Here is a 14,399-nt window from a genome sequence, read left to right as displayed (position 1 = left end):
CCTTCTAAGTCTTGCCGTGGGTCCAAACAGCAGTTTATTACGACATATAGCGTATTGCTGTAATCAGGACAAATTGCTTTACAAATTTTGGGGTGATTTTTCTCCATTATTCATTGTAAAAATGAAACATTTCTATGTTTTTTCAGAAAGAAGTAGATTTTCATTTTCATGGCCTAATTCCACTAAATTCAGCAAAAAAACTGTGGGGTCAAAATGCTAACTATACCCCTAGAAAAATTCTTTGAGGGGTGTAGTCTACAAAATGGGGTCACTTTTGGGGGGTTTCCACCATTTTTCTCCCTCCAGGGCGTTGCACACGCGACATGACACTGAAAACCAATCCAGCAAAATCTGCGCTCCAAAATCCAAATGCCGCTCCTTCCCTTCTAAGCTCTGCCGTGGGTCCAAACAGCAGTTTAGTACCACATATGGGGTATTGCTGTAATCGGGAGAAGTAGCTTTACAAGTTTTGGGGTGCTTTTTATTCTTTATTCCTTGCAAATATAATTTTTTTATATATTTTTTCAGAAAAAAAGTAGATTTTCACTTTCACAGGCAAACTCCAATAAATATAGCAGAAGACCTGTGGTGTCAAGATGCTAACTATACTCCTAGATAAATTCCTTGAGGGGTGCAGTTTCCAAAACCGTGTCACTTTTGGGGGGTTTCCACTGTTTTGGCACTACAAGACCTCTTCAATCCCGACATGGTGCCTAAAATATATTCTAAAAAAAGGAGGCCACAAAATCCACTAGGTGCTCCTTTGCTTCTGAGGCCGGTATTTCAGTCCATTATCACACTAGGGCCACATGTGGGATATTTCTAAAAACTGCAGAATCTGGGCAATAAATATTGTGTTGCGTTTCTCTGGTAAAACCTTCTGTGTGACAGAAATTTTTTATTACAAATGAATTGCAGCAAAAAAAATAAAATTTGTCAATTTCCCCTCTACATTGCTTTAATTCCTGTGATTTATGGGGTCTATCTAGTACATAAGGCCTGGTCCCTGTAAAAATCGCCTTTTGAAATTTTCTTGAAAATGTGAGAAATTGCTGGTAAAGTACTAAGCCTTGTAACGTCCTAGAAAAATAAAATAATATTCAAAAAACGATGCAAATATAAAGTAAACATATGGAATATGTGAAATAGTAACTATTTTGTGTGGTATTACTATCTGTTTTACAAGCAGATACATTTAAAATTAGAAAAATCATAATTTTTGCAAATTTTCTCTAAATCTTGGTGTTTTTCACAAATAAGCAATGAATTTATTGACCACCTTTTTCCACTAATATAAAGTACAATATGTCACGAGAAAACAATCTCAGAATCGCTTGGATAGGCAAAAGCATTCCAGAGTTATTACCGCATAAAGTGACACGTCAAATTTGAAAAAATGGGCCTGTTCCTGAAGGCCAAAATGAGCTTGGTCTTGAAAGGGTTAATGCAGATGCGCATGCGCTCTATCTCACCTATCATTGGCTTACCTCACGTTGTTTGCTATTTGACGATCGTTTTTTCCGGACGGCCGGCCCGTTTCCCCTGGTGAGATTGGCTGCCCCTCTTGACACACCCCCTCCTTACGTCATCAGATGTGTCCATATTACGAGTCTGTCTTTCGCCACGCCGCCATTAGCCCTTGTCTTGTTCTTAACCCCTTTCTCATCGAGGTAGTTGGGAAATAGGGTTTGTTGCCTGCAGGCATTCTTTTTGTAAATTCCATTCAGATGAATAGCACAGTCGTAGAAATTTCTGCAACTCTGCTGCAGGTGAATTTATCCTAAAGGGTTAAAGGATTAATATAAAAAAACATCACACCATCACATCCCAAACAAGCATGCTATTTTACACTTTTCTAATTTACTACCAAATCTTTCTCTGCAAAAAAGTTATTCAAGAGCATTCTATAATAATAGCCTATATTTAGTAGACTGGACTCTTTTTACTACTACAGAATATAGACAGGGGAGTCTGGGCTCTTGTATATTCTATTCATGAGGACTTTGAGATCAGCAAATATTTTTAACAAAGGTCGCCTGATAGAAACAATGTCATGGCATCAGGGCCAGCGCCAGCAGCCAGCGAACACCGGGCAACTGCTGGGACCCACTACCATTGGGGGGGTTCACTCGGTCGCGGGGTGCTTTACGCTGCCTTCATGGCTACTCCAGGAGCGGAATTCCCCGCCAGAGCGTTGCTGAAGCTCTGGCCCTATATTCTGCTCCTAGAGGGAGCCCCTGACATCTGGGGGCCTAACTTCTATGTGGGGGCATAGACAGGGTTTAACTTCTATATGCCATTTTCTGCCATTTTATTGCCGCCGTGAGTTCCCATGCAAAGGGGCCCACTAAGTCTGTGTCGCCAAATGGCCCACATAAACCTGGAGCCGGCCCTGAATGGCATGATCATATTCTATATTTTCAACATGTTCCATAATTTTTAGGATTTCTATAAGCAAACATAAGAATTAATCACAATAATCTATATGGATTATGATTGTTTTCGTTTTTCCTTATCTTCTTTTACTCATAATGTCTAAATGCGCACAATGTGGATATTATGCATAAAAAGTGGTCTAAACAGTGGCGTAACAAGCCCATAGCGGAAGGGGGCCCGGATCCCCTTAGGCTGTCACATAAGGTTTGGCAATTGTCCATGCCACAGCACATACAAGGTCCGGACACCGGGCAGCGTCAGGATGTTTTATGCGGTGCAGCACATGACGAGGACGTGTGCTGCATCGTATATAACGTCCTTGGGCTGCCCAGCGTCAGGACCTTGTATGCGCTGTGGCTAGATTTGTTAGCCTGAGGGAATCCAGTACGGGTCCCCTTTGGACAAGAGAAGAGTAGCGGTGAGTAAATTATTTTTATTTTTTTATGTCTGATCTGGGGGAGTCAAAACTAAGGGGGGAGTGTATGGGTAAAGTGCCCAGCTCTATATTGTCACACCCGTGGTTCTTATAAGTTACCACACAGCAGCAGGAAGAACATAAAAGGAAGGTAAATAAATGGGTTGTATAAGATTAGAAACGCTCTACTCTTGTCCATTGGCTGTGTCCAGCATTGCAGCTCAGCCATATCCCAGGTCAAAACAAGCTGTAAACAAGTCTATAGGAATGGACTAACTAGCACTATAGAGAATGCGCTGTAACATCTATATATTGAGCAGCCAGGGAACAGGAGGATGTGACAGTTCTATGCAATGGTTGAGGATTAACCCCTTCCCATAGTAAACAATTTTCAGATTTTTTTGTTCCCCACGTTCCAAAAGCCATAACTTTTTCATTTTTCCGTCGATATAGTCCTATGAGGGCTTGATTTTTGCGGGACGAGTTGCAGTTTTTCATAGCGCCATTTATTGTGCCATATACTAGGAAACAGGAAAAAAATATTTGTGGAGTAGAAAATGAAAAAAAAAACAACGATTCCTCCATTGTTTTTTGCACTTCGTTTTTACGCAATTCACCGTGCAATTAAAACAACATGTTAACTTTATTCTGTGGGTCAATACGATTACAACGATAGCAAATATATATATATATCGTTTTTTTTCTATGTTTTACTACTTTTAGGCATCATTTACACGAGCGTAATATACGCGCGTGCGACGCGCGTGCTTTTCACGCGTGTCGTACGCACCTATATTAGGCTATGGGGCAGTGCAGACAGTGCGTGAATTTTGCGCAGCGCGAGTGCGTTGCGTAAAACTCACGACATGTCCTTTCTTTGTGCGCTGTTCGCGCATCACGCACCCATTGAAGTCAATGGGTGCGTGAAAACCACGCAGGTCGCACGGAAGCACTTCCGTGCGAACTGCATGGTTCGCGCAACAGCTGTCAAACACCACGTGCTTTTCTGTTTACAAACATTCAAACGGAGTGTCATAATGATGGCGGCTGCGCGAAAATCACGCAGCCGCGCATCATACACTGATGACACACGCAGCTGCCTTTTGCGCACGCAAAACGCCGTGTTTTTTGCGTGCGCAAAATGCACACGCTCGTGTAAATCAGGCATTACAAGGGAAAAACTAAGTGTAAAAAATAAAATTAATTTTGTGTCGCCAAATTCTGAGAGCCATAACATTTTTATTTTTGCGTCGATTAAGTGGTATTCGGGCTTATTTTTTGCGGGATAAGCTGTAGTTTTTATTGCTACAATTTTGGGGTACATGTAAGGTTTTGATCACCTTTTATTCAATTTTTTGTGGGAGATGAGGTGACCAAAAAATAGCGATTCTGGCGTTTACATTTTTCTGTTGTGTTTTCACAGAATTTTACAGATGCGGCGATACCAATTATATATATATATATATATATATATATATATTTTTTTTTTTTACAATGCTTTAAGGGAAAAATGGTAAAAGGAATTTTTATTTGAACTGTTAAGTTTTTCATTTTTTTTTACATAAAAACCCCACTTTATTTTACTAATGTTTACTTTTTTTATTAGTCCTGCTAGGGGACTTCAACTAGCGATCGTTGGATCGCTTGTACTATATACTGCAATAATAATGTATTGCAGTATATTGTCTTTCTGACAGGCTTCTATTAAGCCCTGCCAGAGGCAGTGCATAATAGGAGCACAGAGATGGCAGACCTGGGGGCCATAACAACCATCGCCACACCACGATTGCATTGCGGAAGGTGCGATAAGCTGCTAGAGAGGGTCACCCCACTCTTTCTAACTATTTAAATGCCACGGTCGCTATATAGTATTATTAGGCTCGGGAAGGCCAAAAACAGTGGCCCTTCCCACCCTGGTAATATTAGGCTGCTGCTGTGTTGTATCTGGCTGGTTATGAAAATTGGGGGGGACCCCACATCGTTCTTTCCAATTATTTTTATTTTATTTTTTTTAAATGACGTTGGGTCCCCCCCATTTTTCATAAACAGCCAGATACAATAAAGCCGCAGCAGACAGCATTACCAGGGTGGGAAGGGCCACTGTTTCTGGCCTGTCCCTGCCTGATAATACCAGCCTGCGGCCGCCCTGGTGGCCGGCCATCACTTCAGATGGTCAGGTACTGGATCGTACCCGGCTCCTCCCAGCACCCCTGGTGGCGGTGGGTACCAGGGTAATAATGGGGGTTAGTATTCGCCTCTGCACTGGCTAACACTAAGCCCCGCCTTAGCAATGGATTCACAGTTTGAGCAAGTGACCGGAATGAAGTGACCGGAATGAAGGGGAAGCACCAGCTTTCGTACGAGCGCTGCGGCCCCTTCAAAACAGCTGATTGGCCGGCTTCCGGGAGTCGGACCCTGCCAATCAGCTTCAGCAGACAGGGATATTAATCTTACCCTCCTCTTCAGCCGCGGCGGAAGTTCTGTCCTGACTCTATCCGGGATCACGATGTTGTGCGAGGCTCACAGCGCTGTGACGTCAGGACCTCCGCTGCACTCCGAAACCAGGAAGGTAAGTACTGTCAGTTATTATAGTAACAAGGGCACGCGGCCTGAGTTAATATAGAAACTTTTTATTGATGTGGTGCGGGGGGCCGCGGCTTCGGGGGCCCGGTCGCAACTGCGACCGCTGCGACCCCTATAGCTATGCCACTGCGGTGAAGTGTCGACTAACATACAGCCGACACCCAAATTGTATGGAGCGGGCTCAGTCCGTGAGCCCACTCCATAATTCCCCTACCCGGCTATGACTTAGCCATAAGTCAAATGCCGGGAAGGGGTTAGTTAACTAATAAAAAACAACAACGCTGTACTGTAGGTAAATTTTGCCTGTTTGTAAATTTTAGATATAATCGGAAGTATAATTTCCCTGCACACATCAACTGTGCTGCCCTCGTTTCCCATATTGCAGTTTAGTTCCATTCACTTGAATGTGGCTGAACAGTGCAGTGCTATAATACACAGACCAAGAGCATAGACAAAAGAGGTACTGTGTCTAAAAATGCATGGAGCACCTAGGAACCAATATTCTCGTGAATAATGTGGCTACCCAATGATGAGTATACTTAAGGGGGCACTACTTGTTGCACATTTCTTTTTTCGGGGACACTGTCTGGCACTATTCTCAGGGGGCACAGTGAGTGACATTAAAATGTTCAGAGGAACAGTGTGTTGTATTATTATTCTATTTATATTATATGATATTATATTCAAGGGACACAGCGTGTGGATTATTATATTCAGGGGGGACAATATGTAGCACTATGAGGAGTATACAGGTATAGGGGGTGGGGATGTGCAAATGTGAGGTGCCAAACACATCTCGGTGGCAAACTCTGTAGAGATGAGTCGTAGCCAGCTAAAGTTATCATGGAGGTCTTGGCCAGATGCGAAACAACTTTAATCAGAGAAGAAGTCACCTGTGAATCACTAAATGTCATTGTTTATTCTGCCTCGCATCAGTACTGGATGGTCTACAACAAGATGATCTGTGGTACCAACTCCTAGCATATCCTTATTATTGTTCAGATCATACTGGGAGATGTTATTTCATATAGTACAACCCTTGTCAGGGGTTAATTTGACTTTGCAACTGATCTCTGTACTGAGCTTGATTCTAGAGCTGCCATTACATAGTGAACTTGGTTCTAGTACTACACTACCGTTCAAAAGTTTAGGGTCACTTAGAAATTTCCTTATTTTTGCAAGAAAAGTTCCGTTTTTTTTCAATGAAGATAACATTAAATTAATCAGAAATACACTCTATACATTGTTAATGTGCTAAATAACTATTCTAGCTACAAACGTCTGGTTTTTAATGCAATATCTACATAGGTGTATAGCGGCCCATTTCCACCAACCATCACTCCAGTGTTCTAATGGTACATTGTGTTTGCTAACTGTGTTAGAAGGCTAATGGATGATTAGAAAACACTTGAAAACCCTTGTGCAATTATGTTAGCACCGCTGTAAACAGTTTTGCTGTTTAGAGGAGCTATAAAACTGACCTTCCTTTGAGCTAGTTGAGAATCTGGAGCATTACATTTGTGGGTTCGATTAAACTCTCAAAATGGCTAGACAAAGAGAGCTTTCATGTGAAACTCGACAGTCTATTCTTGTTCTTAGAAATGAAGGCTATTCCATGCGAGAAATTGGCAAGAAACTGAAGATTTCCTACGACAGTGTGTACTACTCCCTTCAGAGGACAGCACACACAGGCTCTAACCAGAGTAGAAAGAGAAGTGGGAGGACCCGCTGGACAACTGAGCAACAAGACAAGTACATTAGAGTCTCTAGTTTGAGAAATAGACGCTTCACAGGTCCTCAACTGGCAGCTTCATTAAATAGTACCCGCAAAACGCCAGTGTCAACGTCTACAGTGAAGAGGCGACTCCGGGATGCTGGCCTTCAGGGCAGAGTGGCAAAGAAAAAGCCATATCTGAGACTGGCTAATAAAAGGAAAAGATTAATATGGGCAAAAGACATTGGACAGAGGAAGATTGGAAAAAAGTGTTATGGACAGACGAATCGAAGTTTGAGGTGTTTGGATCACACAGAAGAACATTTGTGAGACGCAGAACAACTTAAAAGATGCTGGAAGAGTGCGTGATGGTCCGGGGTTGCTTTGGTGCTGGTAAAGTGGGAGATTTGTACAAGGTAAAAGGGATTTTGAATAAGGAAGGCTATTACTCCATTTTGCAATGCCATGCCATACCCTGTGGACATCAATTGATTGGAGCCAATTTCATCCTACAACAGGACAATGACCCAAAGCACACCTCCAAATTATGCAAGAACTATTTAGGGAACAAGCAGGCAGCTGGTATTCTTTCTGTAATGGAGTGGCCAGCGCAGTCACCAGATCTCAACCCCATAGAGCTGTTGTGGGAGCAGCTTGACCGTATGGTACGCAAGAAGTGCCCATCAAGCCAATCCAACTTGTGGGAGGGCCTTCTGGAAGCATGGGGTGAAATTTCTCCCGATTACCTCAGCAAATTAACAGCTAGAATGCCAAAGGTCTGCAATGCTGTAATTGCTGCAAATGGAGCATTCTTTGACGAAAGCAAAGTTTGAAGGAGAAAATTATTATTTGAAATAAAAATCATTATTTAACTATATTTTCTAGTTATTTTGCAACTCATTTGATAAATATAAGTGTGAGTTTTCATGGAAAACACAAAATTGTCTGGGTGACTCCAAACTTTTGAACGGTAGTGTATATTTATAAAGTGAAATTGTTTCTAGTACTTATTCATTATATAGTGAACTTGGTTCTAGTACTATATTTATTTAGTGAACTTGGTTCCAGTACTATATTTATATAGTGAAATTGGTTCTAGCACCCTTACACTCTTATTATGTAGTGAACTTAGCACTAGTACTATATATAGTGAACTTGGTTCTAGTAGTATATTTATAAAGTAAACTTGGTTCTAGAACTGTCATTATAAAGTGAACTTGGTTCTATAGTGCTGTCATTATATAGTGAGCTTAGTCCTAAGTACTATATTTATATAGTGAACTTGGTTCTAATATTGTCATTATATAGTGAAATGGTTCTAGTGCTATATTTATATAGTGCACGTGGTTCTCTGGCTGTATTTATGTAGTGAACTTGGTTCTGGTACTGTATTTATATAGTATGCTTTGTTCTGGTACTGTATTTAAGTACTGAGCTTGGTTCTAGCACTGCATATATATAATGAGCTTGATTTTGGTATTGTATATATGTACTGAACTTGGTTCCGGTATTTTATTTATGTAATACACTTGGTTCTGCTGCTGTATTTGGTTTGTGTACTGTATTTATGGTATGATCTTGGTCCTGGTACTGTATATACAAAAACCAAAGAGAGGACCCAGGTATCTGGTGGGCTGAGATACACACAAAAACACATAAATATTGCCAAAGGCAAAAAGATTAGCCCTTGTTTCCCAGACACCTATTGAATGCTTACTAGTATTGTGACGTATAGCTTTATTTGGATAAGTATAAGCATACAAATGAAGATTAAAAATGCAATGTGAACTGAAAAAGTATCCATAGAATGATAATAGTGATATTCTGTAGTCAGTACCGTCTAAGTGCAAAGTCAAACCACCCTCTCTGGTGGCTGCAGGGGCGTAGCTAGGGGGGGGGGGCAGGCGGGGCATGTGCCCTGGGCGCACGGGAAGGGGGGGCACCGAAGAGCAGCTGATCGCTGCTGACAGGCGCCCCGTATGTCGGACACCTGCAGCAGCTTAGGAAGAGCCAGGAAATTAGGGCGTTCTGACTGGGGTCTGTGACGGCCAGGGAGTGGACCAGTCCAGTCACCTGACTTGTCACCTGACCTCACATCAGTGACATGAGGTCAGATGACTCAGGTCAGGGGACAGGTCCACTCCCGTGCTGCAGCCTTCCAGCTCTGAAGTTACACATGCCGAGAAGCAGAGAGGTAGCTCCGCCCACAGCCCGTCCTGACCTGTCAGCAAGGAGACATGGTGAGTGTCTGTGTGTGTGTAGTGTGAATACAGTGTGTGTCTCTGTGTTTGTGTGTGTATATGTTACTGTGTGTGTGTGTGTGTGTGTGTGTGTGTGTGTGTGTGTGTGTGTGTGTTTGCACGTATCTCTCTGTCTGTCTGTCTCTCTGTCTGTCTGTGTCTCTGCATGTGTTTGTCTCTTATATCTACTACATTATCTGTACTCAGAGAGTTATCAGTGTGCTATCTGTAGTGTTACATAGGACTGCAGGTAACACTACTACATTATCTGTACTGTGTAATAGAGCTGAGATTGTAATTTAGCACAATGTGTTATCTGTGGTGTTACATAGGACTGCAGGGGACACAACTACATTATCAGTACTCAGAGAGTTATCACTATGTGTTATCTGTGGTGTTACATAGGACTGCAGGCAACAGCTACTACATTATCTGTGCTGTGTACATATGTGCCTGTGTGCGTGTATATGGGTCTGTTTGTGAATGTGTCTTTGTGCTTGTATATTTGTGCCTTTTATGTATTTGTATATGTTCCTGTCTGTGTATTTATCTGCCGGTGTGTGTGTGTGTGTGTGTGTGTGTGTGTATATGTGTTTGTACGTCTATATATTTACCTGTATGTATGTATGTATTCCAAAATGTGTGTATGTATATTTGCCTGTATGTCTAAATATCTGTCTTTATGTATATACAGTATATATGTTCTAGTGTGTCCATATATGTGGTTACGTTTTGATTTGTGTAGGGGGCGGCAATAGAGAGTCCCGCACAGGGCGCCATCCAAGCTAAGGCCAGCCCTGGCTGTCACCGACCCAAGTCAGAAGAAACTCCGCCGCCGCCTGCGCCGCATGACCTCCTCGGCTCCTCCGGTAAGTCACAACAGGCAGAGCGGAGAGTGGTAGCGGTAGGCTACCGCTCACCGGTCTTTTCACAGTGTGCCGCTAAGTACAAGGGGTGGGAGTGTGGCGCTATTTAAAACGGGGGAATGTGGCGCTATTTACAAGGGGGGGAGTGTGGCGCTATTTACAAAGGGGCGGCGGGCTGTGTGTGGCACTATCTACAAGGGGGGGGGGGGAGTGTGCCGCTATCTTCTAGGGGGGAAGCGGGCTGTGTGTGGCGCTATCTACAGGGGGCTGTGTGTGGCCTCTTTAATTTATTTTTATGTTAATTACATTATAGAACTACATCGCTTGTAAAATGTAGAAATGCTTTTATACTCGCGTTACATTAAAAAAATTGTGAAAAAAATTACACCTCATTGATTGGTAGAGAAAGAGAACATGGCGAGGGGGAAGGAGATGTCGGGAAATAAGTTGGGGGGGGGGGGCGCCAATCTGAATCTTTGCCCCGGGTGCAGGAGAACCTAGCTACGCCTCTATATGAAACAACTAAGATTAGCCCCATTTCCCCCTGAGGCTGAGGACGCCACTTCAGTGGTGTAACAAGTCGGTTGGGCTGTTTCAATTTTAAAATCAATGTGTTCTGATAATTCTAAGTCCCTACCTAAGCATTCTGCAGCCGCGAATCTTAGTTGTTTTATATAGGTAGTGCAGCCACCAGAGAGGGTGGTTTGACTTTGCACATAGACGGTACTGACTACAGAATATCATTAGAATCATTGTATGGAGACTTTTTCCAGTTCACATTGCGTTTTTAATCTTCATTTGTATGCTTATAGTTATCCAAATAAAGCTATACGCCACAATACTAGTAAGCATTCAATAGGTGTCTGGGAAACAAGGGCTAATCTTTTTGCCTTTGGCAATATTGATGTGGTACTGTATATATGTACTGAGCTTTATTCTGGTGCTGTATTTGTCTACTGAGTGTAACACCCATGGCCATGGACCGTCCTGATTACTCAACCCCCCCTCCGATGGCCGTAGCCATGGATCTGTGAGCACTGGCCCGCATCTCCTCCTCAGGGGACACCAGTGTTCACTTCCGCTTCATTCTGCTGTGTCCCGTAGTGCGCGCGCACGCGCTCGTGCCCGGCCTGAAAGGGCCAGCGTGCACATGAAGAAAATCAGTAATTAGCCCATACTCACCCTGGACTATAAGAAGGGCCCTGCCCCTTCCCTCATTGCCTGAGCATTGTTGTGTTTACCTGTGTCTGTCCTTGCAAATGGTCCCTTAGTGTTTTCCAGTTCCCAGTGTTCCCATTCCTGCTACCTGCATCCTGTATCCTGTGCTACCTTGTTCCTGTGTCTTAGAGAGTTGGAGTCGTGTTGTGCCACCGATCACGTTTGCTATGCTGCATCACGCCTGGTGTCTGCTGCCAAGGTCCCATCCGAGCCTAACCATAGCTACTGTCTGAACCAGGCACGCTTACTCGGACTATAGACATTGACTGGGTATTCTGTTTGGCCAGCTGCTATCCCGCTACGGCGGTACAGCCCAGTGGGTCCACATATCCACTGAACGTGACACTCAGCTTGGTCCTGTCACGGTTTTTTCTGCATTGAGCTTGGTTCTGGTACTTTATTTATGTACCGAGTCTGTTTCTGGGGCTTTCTATATGTACTGAGCTTGGTTCTGGTTTTGTATTTATGTATTGAACTTTGTTCTGGTGCTGTATTTATGTACTGAGTTTCGTTCTGTCACTGTATCTTTGTATTCAGCTTGGTTCTGGTACTTTATATATGTACTGAGCTGAGCTCTGGTGCTTTATATATGTACTGAGCTTTGTTCTGGTGCCGTATTTGTGTACTGAGCTTTGTTCTGGTGCTGTATTTATATACTGAGCTTTGTTCTGGTGCTGTATTTATGTTATGAGCTTGGTTCTGGTGCTGTATTTATGTTATGAGCTTTGTTCTGGTGCTGTATATATATAATGAGCTTGTTCTGGTGCTGTTTATATGTAATGAGCTTGGTTCTGGTGCTCTATTTGTTCTGGGCTTTTTTCTGGTACCGTATTTATGTACTGAGCTTTGTTCTGGTGCTGTATTTATGTATTGAGCTTGGTTCTTTTGCTGTATTTATGTACTGAGCTTTGTTCTGGTGCTGTATTTATGTACTCAGCTTTGCTCTGGTGCTGTATTTATGTTATGAGCTTGGTTCTGGTGCTGTATTTATGTTATGAGCTAGATTCTGGCATTGTAAGGCTAAGTTCACAACTCATTTTTACTCTATGTCTAACGTGCATGTTTTGACATGAAAAAAACAGTGTCAAAGTGTGCACCACAGCGTTTACATTGATTTCTATGGTCACAATTGATGTCCTAATCGTGTTATATGTGCATAAGATTTGTGTGCTTACAGTCTATCATTTTTTTCCAAAGCCCTGAAAAGCGTAGTCTGCTACGCTTAATAAATACTTTTCTAAAACGTATACCACATGTATACGTTTTTATTTGTATTGTGGTATCTGTTGCTGTAGTGCTGCACTTGTGGGGGATGTGGCCCAGAGCCAAGGAGGCTTGGCATGGTCTGACAGCATGGGTGCTTTTGGGCCTCTGAGTTGCTCCCTCTGCAGGAGTGATGCTGCAGTGGCAGTGGACGCCATGCGGTGCTGCAACTGATAGGGTAGGGACTCACTTTAAAGAGGTCACCGTGAAGTGGCAAGTGGGTTTATATACAATTTGATCAAAATGTTAACAAAGAACCTCATGTTCAGGTTTATAAATTTTGCCTAGCATCTATAGCTCAAAATATATATTGTGGATGTGCGGTCTATGTCTAGCTTCTCACTACTGATACGTTTTTATTTGTATTGAAGACAATGGCGAAGCATGGATGACGTATGCAATCTTAAGCCCTACTTTTGCATACATAAAATGTATACGTATTTGTCAATAATGCCTTCCCTTGCCAAACCCCTTAGTACTGGCACCAAAAAACACTGCAGCCACTCCTTACTTCTTCCTTTATATTTTGAAGAAAAAAAGACATACATCATGCCACATGGTACAGGTCAGATGCATTTACCTGATGGGGTTGTGCAATCACAGGCACAACCCTGGTGTAGGCAGGAAACGTTAAAATTGCCACCGCAATGTATATGGATAAGAACGTGGGGAAAAATAGGGACCAGCAAAACGTCAGAAGACCGGAGCCAGAGGGTAATAATAAGCATAATTTATTTGGTTACGCGTTTTGACGCTCAACCATCATCTTCATCAGGCTGAGTTTAAAAACATATGTCTCCGTATACCACAAATGTGTGCACAAAACGTAATGTGAATTGAGCCTGACTCTGTATTGAACTTGGTCTGCTGTTGTATTTATGTATGAGCTTTGTCCTGGTGCTGAATATAGGTACTGAGCTTTGTTCTGGTGGTGTATTTATGTAATGAGCTTTGTTCTGGTGCTGTATGTATGTATGTATGTACTAAGCTTTGTTCTGGTGCTGTACTTATGTACTGAGCTTTGTTCTGGTGCTGCATTCATGTACTGAGCTTGGTTCTGGCACTATCTCTGTATTGAGCTTGGTTCTGATACTTTATGTGATGAGCTTTGATCTTGTACTGTATGTATGTATGTACGTACTGTATGTATGTATGTATGTATGTATGTATGTACTGAGCTTGGTTCTGGTGCTGTATGTATCTACTGAGCCAGGTTCTATGCATTAAGCTTGAATCTGATACTGTATCTGTACACTAAACCATTGTATTTAGGGAGTGTGACAAAAAGCTGGAAAACTTGTAGTGTTTTGCTTCTTCCCATAGTACCTACATAATGGGGGAAAGTTATTATTACCGTCTTAAATTTAGACAGCTTAAAAGTAGACCAGGCAGGCAGAAGATGTGTAAAATTTATCACAGTGGCGCACACTGTGTTATAGATTTGGCGCCTCTTGCTAGGCATGAAAGACACTTTTCTTTTCCTTATGCCACCTCTTGGCTGGCTTACTTTAAACTAATATTTTGCGCCAAAATGGTGAATTTTTAATACTCCTCTGAGCCATGCCCCTTTTTATAGACCCTTTTCGAAACTTTCTGGTGAGGCGCAAATAGTGTCTAAAACACATAATAAATCTGACGCCATTCATGTACGCCAGGTTTTTGGT

The sequence above is a fragment of the Rhinoderma darwinii genome, chromosome 2 (genome assembly GCF_050947455.1).
Source record: "Rhinoderma darwinii isolate aRhiDar2 chromosome 2, aRhiDar2.hap1, whole genome shotgun sequence".
NCBI lineage: Eukaryota > Metazoa > Chordata > Amphibia > Anura > Rhinodermatidae > Rhinoderma > Rhinoderma darwinii.
The sequence above is the reverse complement of the archived record's forward strand: the minus strand, read 5'-3'. Positions refer to the sequence as shown.